At 30.2% G+C, this 12,181-nt stretch overlaps 1 protein-coding gene across 1 annotated transcript in view; it reads right to left on the reverse strand.

Annotated features, from left to right (window-relative positions):
* Positions 1-11,113, reverse strand: part of LOC149081800 (potassium voltage-gated channel protein Shaw-like) — a 211,485-nt gene extending 200,372 nt beyond the window's left edge. Inside the window, exon 1 of the mRNA XM_089235570.1 lies at positions 10,913-11,113. The gene's annotated coding sequence lies outside the window, so the exon portion shown is untranslated. The remainder of the gene's footprint in view (positions 1-10,912) is intronic.
* Between the last annotated feature and the right edge of the window lie 1,068 nt (positions 11,114-12,181).

A 12,181-nucleotide genomic window follows, 5' to 3' on the forward strand; every position in this document is an offset into this window, starting at 1 on the left:
TGTGAAATATTTTTACGAGAATTTCTCGTTTGAATAATAAATTAGCTTGAATGTAAATTTAATTTGAAATTACAAGTTGATTTCGTCAGATTATTTTATTGGTTTGGTAAAGCTCTGGAATTCAGATACTGTAATGTAAAGGGAATATGTTTATAGTTCTGGAATTAATTCGATCGATAGCTTTATTGAATATGATTATTGTCAAAATAATGGAAACCAAACGAAATTGTTACGTCCCTTATGATTAAAACGCGTTCTAACGTGTAAACATTCTAGTCTGAACGGAACAAAGCGCAAATGAGAAGTGGAAGAAATTTCATGTTATTATCACGAAATTCACATTGTTATTTACGGATATTTAAGATTATTTTTCTCAATAAATAGAGCAATACATTTACTTAATGCTATCAAAAAAATTCATAGATTCTTATAGCCGGCATTAGAGCATAAACGTTTTATAAAACTTAATTTCTAAAACTTAAAAAATGTCACTAATAAGCCTATTGGTTAAATTCGCTCGAATGTATAAGTACAACTAATAAGTATATCGGTTACATTCGAGCGAATTTAACCAATAGGCTTATTAGTGACATTTTTTAAGTTTTATAAAACGTTTATGGCCTAATGCCGGCTATAAGAATCTATGAATTTTTTCACGAAAAAACCAAACCGAATAAAGATACGCATATATTACAGCAACAGTTTAAAAATCTCACTTTTCTAGCACAGTTAAGCCTGTATTACACAATAAAAGCCTTACAAAAATTCTTTCGCAAAACTTGACAAATAAGCCGATAAGCAATAAGCTGATCAGTTGTATTTGCACGAATGTAACCAATACGCTTACTGGTTGCATTTTTCAAACTGTATAAAAAAAAATTTCATAAAACTGTTATATAGTGTAATAACAGTTACTTTATGTAATTCCGGCCTTAGGCCACGATTATACTCTAAAAGTTCGATAAAAGTTTTTTTTATAAAACTTGAAAAAAAAAAACCCGATAAGCCTATTCGCTAGAATGTAACCGATACGCTTATTGGTTGCATTTTACACTATAAAAGTTTGATAAAAGTTCATTTATAAATCTTGAAAAATTCCACCAATAAACACATTGGTTACATTCGAGCAAATGCAACCAATTGCTTATTGGTTGTATTTTTCAAGTTTTATAAAAGCACTTTTACAGTGTAATCCCGGCCTTACGACGTACAGTATCAGTTTCGAATGACAGCAAAACAACTTGCATCAGCTAATTTTAGGACTCTTCTAAAAACTCCCAACATTTTATTTACGCCTTGAACAAATTTCTTGATAATCGCACTAGCACCCTCATTAACCTGGGACTGTTCGATTCTTTTAAAAGCACTGCACTTCACCCGAACTGTTAGTTCATTGTCGTCACGGAATATCTCATGAGCAGATTAATCAGGTCACGTGACATTTCGCAGTCATCCAACGTCCAGTTACGAAAAGCCGAAACGAGAGTCTAACGTTTTAAGATACGCAACTGGCCAACTAAAACGAATTTTATTTTATTTATTTTAAGTTATTCTGCGCACACACGTAGTGGTGGTCGATCGGAACACTCATTAAGTTTTGCCGTGAAGTGCTCCACCCATCAGCGAAGAACAAACCTTTAGATACTTTAATGACTCTGTTTCTTCGGAACTGCCCTATTCCAGAGGTTTTTTCCCAGCGATAGAACAACCAATTAGGACTGTTAAATATTAAAAATATGACTCGCCCATGGAGGTTATGGGAAATCTCTAAATAAAAATACCTGTTTCTACGAAAATTTTGAGTCTTATTGGTTAATATCAAATGAAAGTTAATGTCATTTCAACGTAAAACTGATCAACTCACCAGTGTTATTCAGTTTTTTGTACACCCGTGGACCGGTGAAATTAAATATGAAAAATAATTCGTGGACCTCGTTGGGCATTTTGCATGTTGTGGCCTTGTATTTGTAAATAAATAGGAAAAATAATTGGTGGACAGGAAAAATAAATATATTCAAGAATTTGCGGACCGGCAGATTTGCGGAACAGCGAAAAATAAATATAGAAACTATTTGCGGGATGGCAGAAAATGAATATGGAATAATTAGCGCGGAACGGCAAAAAATAAACATGCTTATTAATTTGGGGATCGGCAGAAAATGAATATGGGAGATAATATGCAGAACAGTGAAAAGTAAATAAATAAAATAATTTGTGGAACAGAGGAAAAATAAATAAAGTAATTTGCGGGCCGCCAAGAAAATAAATATGTTTAATAATTTGGGGAATGGATCGAAAATAAGTATGGATGTAATTTGCGGCTGGCAGAAAATAAATATGCATTAATTTGCGTACCGGCAAAGAATAAGTAAATAAGAAAGATAATCTGTGGACCTATAAAAGATAAATAGATAGGAGGAATATATAACTTGCAGACCGGCTGATAACAAAGCTATATAATTGTATAATAAATTTAGAGGAAGCGGCTGAGGAACGCTGATACAGAACAAAGATGATAAATTCCAACACCCTGAATCTATCTACCGTGTATCTCAATGAAAACTCATCATGCAAATAATTAAATTTATTTTAGTGTATTTCGACATGTGTATTTATCAGCGATCGATTTTTTTTTCTGGAATACTAAATGTATTAAATCCTGAAAATATATGTTTAAGACAATTTAAACTTCCAGGAACGACTTGAAATAAGGTGAGAGATTAAAATATTCTGTGCATTTTCCGAAAAAATATACAATTGATATTTTTAATATTAGGGTTTACGCGTCAGAGTTTATAGGAAATCTACAAATCTAACTTAGAACCATACTATCGTATTTGAGTGATTTTACAGTATGAAGAGAAAACAATAATTAATATCTCATTATTTTTGTTAATTCTTCAAAAGTATACTCGAACGTACTATAGCCTGGTTTTGGGTACTTCGTTTACAAACTATTTTACTAAAATACAATACTATGGTCCCTAAACTACAGAATGAGCTCTCACAATTGACAAAAATGGACATACGATAGTATGAGTCTGAGGTACAGAAATATTAACGCCTATTTATAAATAATATTTTTATATATTTTCACAAATAATACATTTATTTGTAAAAACTTCGAATCTCTTAATTATAATTTCACATAATTGATTACATTTAAATTATTTGAACGTTACAAAGACCAAAAGTGACAAATTCACAGGAAATTAAATCTATCTACCCTGTACTTTCCATGGAAATAACTAAATTTATTTTTGTGAGATTCTCACATTTCTATACTGATGATCGATTTTTTTTCTGGAATAGTAAAGTTATGAAATTCTGGTAGTAGATGCTTAGAATATTTTTGATATCAAAATTTGTGTGTGAATATCACAAAATTTTTTGTGTGCAAAATATTCATTAAAATGTTATTTAATATACACAGACTAAAAACGATAAATTCCAGCTAATCAAGTGAGTGTTTCTACCTATACCCTGTATTTTCAATGAGAATAGTTCATCATGCAAATAAATAAATTTATTTTCACGAGATTTTCATTTATACATAGATTATCGATTTTTTTTCGGAATAGTAAACTTATGAAATCTTGGAAATCGATAGTCAGGAAAATTTTACATCTATAAATGTCTTGAAAGAAAGTGGTAAATTAAAAAGGAAAAAAAAAACCTATATGTATTTTTCCTGAAATATGGAATTTAATTTTTTTTTTCAGGAGAAATACCCATTCCATTCGAAGCGATCTTAAAAATATTGCGATATTTATCGAGGAATAATCCTATTTTACCAAACGCGATGAAATATCGGAAACTGGTGTTCAAATAAAAGGTGAATTTAAGACCAACACGAGAAATGCAAATAACCAAACACAACAGAAGTATATGTAATTTTATACTGTATACGAATTTTCGATGAGAGGTGACGTTTATTAGATTCATTGAAATTTTCTATATATTGTTACATTCAACAACGAAATTTTCTTCTAAAAAAAGATGTGTTACTTTTTTTCTGAGTAACATCTGTAAAAAAAAAATTCAATGCATATTATAAGGTAAATCTCAATGTTTTTCGTTGTCCAAAACATTTCGTTCATGGTTTTCCTCTTCTATCACATCATATTATAACTTACATAAGTAGAAAAAATGCATAATTCAAAATATTCTCTCGTTTAAGTTGAAGGGATAAAAGTAGAGGGTAGAAAAAAAAGTCTGTCGTATAATGTCATGTCATGGCGGACTTTCGCAGTTATATTTATCACAAAAATAGACTTTCTTGCAGTATAAAGTCAGTTTTTCAGAAAAAACATTTCCATTCCCATGAATATGTTTATCAAAGTCAATAATCTTGCCCAGCGTCTTATATTTTTATCTTATTTGAAGTAAAATACGAAAAACTTTTATAGGTTATCGATAATTGACATGCATGGAGACATTGGAGCAGTATTTCGAGGTTTCATGTCAACATAACAAAATCATTTTTTAAAGAAATTTATTGCCTGTAACCTCTTCCCATCCGAGCCAAAACTACCAATTAAAAAAAATTGTTTTTTGATTGATTTGTTTTATTGTATATCAAAATGTCCTTTTGAAATTAGTTAATTAATTAAAAGAATAATTTGAGTTAATATATTTATTATGACCATTTTAGTTGGGTACAAATATGAGAACCTCACGTCTTGAAAAAAAGTCATTTGAAACCGTTAAAAAAGAGGTATACATACATGTCTGGATAATGTTGTATAAATGTGAAAATTTTTTTAGTTTATGTACTGTGCAATTTCGTGTTTTGAAAGCACTGAATTTTCACTTTTTTCCAGCTAATGAATAAATGAAATGTCTTGAAAATTAAAAATCACGGTTTTTGAAATGAAAACTAGAGATTTTTCTATATCACTGTAATATACTTATTCAGAAATTATGAATTGGTTCGAACATTGATTAAAAGACATTTTTTCAGTATCACTTTTTTGATACCGATGATACAGCACAGAACTTTCAAAAATTGAAAATACATTTAAATGATTGTTTTTAAATTATCATGCTTGTGAAATAATTATTTATGGCATCGTCCAATATTATATTGGTGATTCAAGTACGAGTTAAATTTAAAATTAGTAATTTCATTGAGTTATGAATAATCTTACGGTTTAATGAATATTGAATGTAACAAGTAGTTAAAAAAGTAAATGTGACTACAATTTTTGATATTTTTTCGATTGGTTCCAAAAAATTAAACTTTTCGACATAATAATTTTTCATAACATATGTTAATAAGATTTAATTTAAATAATGTTATGCTTATTTTTATTTAGGAAAATGTGTGTGGTTTCACACAAATTTTGGCCCGTAAACATTTTGAAATATTAATATAAACCGTAATCCCGTAACAATTTTGAAAATGTTAATATAAATATATTTTTCGAATTGTATATATTTTATATACGCTCACGTAATTAGTATAAATTTATGTATTTGGCAATTGCTTTTTTTTCAATTTTTTCCGCATACTCAATTCTTCAATATTCTCTGTACATAGTTATAAACGGTATTGAATACTTCTAAAACTACGACTTGAGAACCGTTATTTATATACCGTTCTTTATTAATTTTCCCATTAATTCCCCTTCCTTTTTTATTCTACATATATAGATACCTTATTTTTCAATCCTTCCGCAAATACAGTTTTTCTGAATTTTTCCACGAACATAATTTCTTCAATTTTTCTTCAAATACATTCTATTATAAGTATTTTATGTTTTTCATACTAATTATAAAAAAAAGTCGAGATAATCCATAAAGAAACTGATTGGAGAATAATTTTTTTCACGTTCCAAAAACATTTGTAAATGAGAAATATAAAAGGACATGATATTTTATTAATTGTCCATTAATCCATGGTTATTGTAAAAAATAATTACGTTTGTGCATCATTTTTATGTTTATTATAATTTACATTAATCAGTTTAAAAATTATTTTAACAATAATCGGCTGTGAAAGTTTTAACGCATACAATTCTTTACGTTAATGAATTAATATAATTCACAATTTTCACGGAAACATCAAAGAAATGTTTCATATAGAATACAATAGAACCTTTCAATAACGGACACCCAAGGTTTCAAAAGTTTTGTGGCTCCCCCCGTTAATGGGGTGGTGGTACCTCGTTTATACGACTTTTACATGCATACGACGATCGGCTTCCCTCGCTATTGGTTACTATGCATTGTAATATTAAAATGTGTATGTTACTATGAAAGAGATACACAGGTGGTTATGCATAATTACCAATCATCTCAATATATATACATACAAAGAAAGTACAATTAAATTCCATTACATTTATCACTTTTAATGGCGATTATGCATGATTACCAAATAAATTTGGAAAGTCTGAGATAAATATGGAAAAACTCTCTTTTATAACCTTTCTTCTCTTCATTACACCAATTACTTATTTTTACCCGTACATAATTCTTGCACTATACATACCAAATAAAAATCAAATTAAAATAAGTGTGAAGAAGATAAAAACATCCGTAACAACATTATCAGTCTTGTAATGTTGGCTTTCTTCACACGTATCGACAAACAAAGCCAACATTGCCATTCGAAATCACCATTCCAGACCATAGTTATGTTCAGTTAATTAAGTAATTGACGATTTATCAAATTCACTAACACGAGATTAGGATTAAACATAATCTTAACGGACTATGATAAATTCTGGGCTTATGACCAGAAATTTTTAAATTAGAGTTTTGAAAAAAATTAGATTTTGCCCCTGATTTTACTGCCCGCTAACGGGGAGGGAAATACAGGGTGATTATAAAAAAACTATCCCGACATATGGGCCCCTAACTATCATATCATTCACAGAAACTGAATGAAATTTTGGCATAAGGTATTTTGATGTATGCGCTCAAGAATGATATAGGAAACAACAGTGTCACTCTAACAGTTACGGTTAAAGTGAGAAAATTTCGAAAATATCAAATGGCAACACCAAGTTTTTTGTATTGGAATGTGATCTCCATTGTGAAAACCCCTAAATAGCGTTCGAACGGCAACTGTAGAATGAAAATCACCGGCGGTAGATAGGCTAAAAGTGAGGACAACCAATAAGGACAGAGAAGCAGCATAAAATAAAGCATTTTATTGTGTTTTCCACATGACCTTGTGGAGGACTAATCAGGCTGGGATCTCAGCCGAAGAAACGGTGTGACGAATGAAACGAACATTAATGCTCTGGTGCACGACAAAGTCCTTTTTACTTTTTCCTTGCCTAGCTCCGGAGATTTTCGTGCTACAGGTGCCATTCCAACGCTATTTAGTGTTTTTCAGTATGGAGATCGCATTCAATACAAAAAACTTGGTGTTGCCATTTGATATTTTCGAAATTTTCTCACTGTAACCGTAACTGTTAGAGTGACACTGTTGTTTTCCATATCGTTATTGAGCGCATACCTCAAAATACCTTATGCCAAAATTTCATTCAGTTTCTGTGAATGGTATGATAGTTAGGGGCCCATATGTCGGGATAGTTTTTTTATAATCACCCCGTATATTAAAGCCCTATTCCGCGGGACCGGGAATCAGAAAAGCGTCTGCTAACGGGAGGTTTCCGTTACCGAAGAGTGCCCGTCAACGCATGTTCCACTGTATTTCACTTGTAATTCAAAAATTACATAATATAATTTTCACAAATATCGAGAAATATTCTATTCCAGATACTGTAATTTGCGATCTTATAATTGAATGATTATGAGATTAGCAACTTGCATTATATGAATTCCTTATATATAAATGTCAAAGTTTGTATGTAATTATGTATATTTGTCCTTTATACAAATCTACAATTTTAGACTGATCGTCGACAAATTTTGCATATATACCAAACAGTACCAGGATTGAACCATAGGCTACTTAAAGTTCGTCAGAAAGGGACAAATCCCGAAATGGGCGAAAAACTTTCGGGCAAAAATGGTTTCTGGGTCCCAACAGTCACTTTCGGAATGTTTAGTCTGATTACCGCGGTTCCCTAACAATGCGTTTCAGACCTGCATTATTCCTTCACAATGGTTTGCCTCTTCTTTAATTCCGCCAGTATTATACATGACCGTTTATTCCTATATAATGATTTGTCACTTTTTCAATTCTTCCAGTAATTGAAACCCTGGCATTGCCGGGTGTTTTTGCTAGTCAAGAATATAATTAACAAGACAATCATTTTAAAAAATTGACATTTTTTTCAGAGAATAAGGGGAAAAATTATAAGGGCATGGTATTACTAATTATTCATTCATTTATTTTTGTGAGAAATAATTATATCATTTTTCGCGATTTATTTTAGTCATGATCATTATACAATTAGAAATATACATTTCATGGGTAAATTTGAAAAAATACTGCGGTAATCGAACCTCTAACATCAATAGCGATGCAATTTTTAAATATGAACGAGGTGCATGCCTGGTTTAGTAGTAGTAGTAGTTGCTATGCAATTTTTTTAAAGCCTAATTACAACTCAATATATTTTTTAAATTATAATAGCATATAAATAAATTTTCATGATTCATTCACTTAAAAATTTAAACATAAAAGAATTTATTCATACTGAATATTTCACTTCTATTTTAGACAAAATAAGTTGCCAAAATATCGGTAAATCTGGCGTTCCAGATAACTCTTAGTTACTGTAATTGACTAGTTATGAGACTAGCAACTTACATTTTAGTCACGGTATAGAAATTAAAGAGAATTGTTATTTTGAAAATAGATATTTTTTGAGAATGAGAAAAAAAAAATCTGTAATTTTTTCCTAATAGAAATACATAAGTGCATGATTAGCTTATTATTGTAAAAAAAAAAAAAACAATTATAATCGTTCCCTTTCGCGATTAGAAATATGCTTTTAATGAGATAGTTTAAAAAGAATTTCCGCAAGCAATGCTCAAGAATGCAATTTTGTGCATTGCCATGCAATATTTTAACGCATTGCTTAAATCCCATATGCTCCTAAAAAGAAAATAATTTATAATTTCAATACTACTTTTAAAAAAGACATATTTTTCAGAAAAAAAAGTATAGTATTTAATTTTTTAGAAATGTATAAGAACCATTATATCACTAATTATTCATGAATGAATTTATATTGCAAAAAATAATTATACTTGTTCTGTTTTCGAGATTAAAAACACGTTTCTCATCAGTTACTTTAGGAAGCATTTTCGATAAGGGATGCTCAAAAATCAACAACCATGCAATTTTTCATCGCATAATTACAATAGAATTGCAAATATTTCTTGAATTTTCATAGATTTCATATTTTTACCATAATTATTGGTTTTTTTTGTTACTCTTTTTTGGATAGTTGTATTTTTGATATAATTTAGATATGTATTCGACATCAATATTTTCATGGGCATCTTTTTTTTCAGGGCAACCCACTTCGTTGGGCATTTTGTCTGTTGTGGCTTTTGTATTTGTATCTGCACGAATTTAAATAAATTGTGATTTTTGACTTCCATGATTAATTTACTTTTAAAAATGAAAACATCAAATAAACTTTTCATATTGCATGTTCCACTTACAATTTGAATTTTACATAAAATAAATAAATTTCTAAATTTCAAATTGATAAATTTCTAAAATATAAAGAAATGGAGTTTGAAAATCAGGTATCAAAGTATCATGTTTTCTCAGTATAAATTGTGATAATCATCATCAAATAATTATGGGACTAGCAACTCACATTGTAGTCGATATCATGCATAAAGTTCAGAACAACTATTATTTTAGGAACAGAAATTTTTTCAGGGTATGGAGAAAAATTATAATTTTTACTAAATTAAATACTGACCTTAAAAATGGGATTTTAGTTTTGACAAAATCATTCCTAAATATAACCCATCTCATTGATCACATTTCGCTGATCTCACGGTTTTTTATATATCCTGATTATTAAAAAAAACTATAATTGCAACAGCAATAACCAACCTATGATTATAAAAAACCTATAATTACAACTCCGTATATTCCTTAAATGTTAATAATTTATAACTTGGTTCTCATAATTTATGTATTTTTAAATAATGAAAACATCAAAGGAATTCTTCTATTGCATATTTAACTTGTAATTTGAATTTTACATAACATAAATTAGCAAAAGTTCCAAAATATCGAGAAATTTTGTACTGTAGATATTCCAGATAAATTATTATCATTATAATTAAATAATCCCAAGACTTGCAGCATGTATTATAGTCAATGTCATGCTTAAAAATCAAAACAATTTCTTTTAAAAAATAGAAATATTTTGATGATATGGAGAAAATAAAATTGGAATTAAAAAAAATTAAATGCTGACCTTACATGTGATTTTGATAAACATATCCATAAATATGATCCTTCCTAGTGATAACATTTTGCTGATGTCACTGTTTAAATCATGCGTCTAACATATAATTACAACGTCATATATTCCTTTAATATAAAATTAAAATTGGAAGTAAAATATGCAATATATAAATTGTATTAAATGTTTCTATTTTTTTAAATATATTGATCACGGAAATCAAATTATAAATTATTATAATTAATTATAATAATTACTTTGAAAATAGGATAGAACCCGAAATAGAATTTTTGTATTGCATATTTTTTACTTGCAATGTGAATTTTACATAACATATAAAATGAATAATATAAATTTCCAAAGTATGGAGGAATCTTGCATATATTCTAGATAAATTATAATTACTATAATTGAATAATTACGAGACTGTGCAACTCGACCCATAGTGGATATTATGCACAGAATTAAAACCAATAACTATTTTAAAAACAGATATTTTTTCCAGGATATGGAGAAAAATTGGAATTTTTCTTAGATAATTAAATACTGACCTTATATGTGTTTATGATTTTGACAAACACACATTCCTAAAGATAATCCTTCTCAAAGAAAACATTTCGCTGATCTCACTGTTTTATATATATCCCGGTTGTCAAAATAGAAAATATTTCTAAAAAAAAACCACAGACACAACATAAGAAGCAACTTTCTCCGAGAAATTCACTCGTTTGCGGAATACGCTCTAAAGAGGAAACCGTCCCTCACTCTGAAACTATTTTCAAACCGAAAGTGTTTACCCGTCTGTCGTACAGATGGCGCTTCGGAAACCGACGGCGTTCCCGTAACCAATGACAACGGTTGCCACGGTTACCGATAGGCTTGTCTCAAAACATTTGGATAATATGACATTCTTTTTAAGCCAATATAATGTCTTTTTTTGTTCTTCTCGCCGCCGAACCCCTCGAAAACAAGATGTGGTCCGGGTCTAAAGTGTCTATTAATTCGCGCAGTGTGTTCATGCGTTTAATTTCTTTCATGAATGAATTCGTTCGGATGTCACAAAAAAAAAAAGTGATTGCACGGACCGGAATTTTAGTTTTTTCCTGATTTAATGGGAGCGTGATTGGTTCCAGTTAGCGTTAGAATAATGCGGTCGGGAAAAAAAAACCCGATCATTTTGTTCGTGGATGTTCTCGTCGTGTTGTGAGGATATTTTATTCCCGTGTCTCAATTAATCTCTGTCCAATTCACTTTTCCAACTTGATTTTGAGAGGAATGATTTTTCTCGGGAAATTGTCGAGTTCATATATCAAGGAAAGATAAATTTTAATGTCGAGATTAATTCGTGAAGAGAAAGTTTGCTGGTCTACACCGGGGTCACTGTGCATCGTGAGGATCCACGTTCGAACCCCATTGGCAGTGCAGTGTTGGTTGGATGAAGTTGGTTTTTCTAAGATTTTCCAACTATAGCATGCGAGCTGGTCACCCATTTGGAAGAAGTCTCTCCGCTGAGAGCAGGCAGTCCTTCAGCATGAGAAATACGCTACATGAAAATTCAAGCATTTATCTTCCCTAAAAAAATTTAAGTAAGGTGGCAGTGCCACAGAGAGCTAGCACAACTCTTTTATTATATCACACAGATACGCAACTTTCTTTTCCCCATAACAGACGGAGCAGCATGATGACACTGACAAGGTTAAATCCCAAAATGTCATCCTGAAAACATTATAATACAAGGCCACAACAGGCAAAATGCCCAACCAGGTGGTTGAAAAAAAGATGCTCATAATAACGCATTGTCCCTTACCAATCGATACTGG

This window comes from Pholcus phalangioides, unplaced genomic scaffold (genome assembly GCF_987345545.1).
Source record: "Pholcus phalangioides strain wild (caught in Gottingen) unplaced genomic scaffold, Ppha-v1.0 ptg000009l_1, whole genome shotgun sequence".
Classification (NCBI taxonomy): domain Eukaryota; kingdom Metazoa; phylum Arthropoda; class Arachnida; order Araneae; family Pholcidae; genus Pholcus; species Pholcus phalangioides.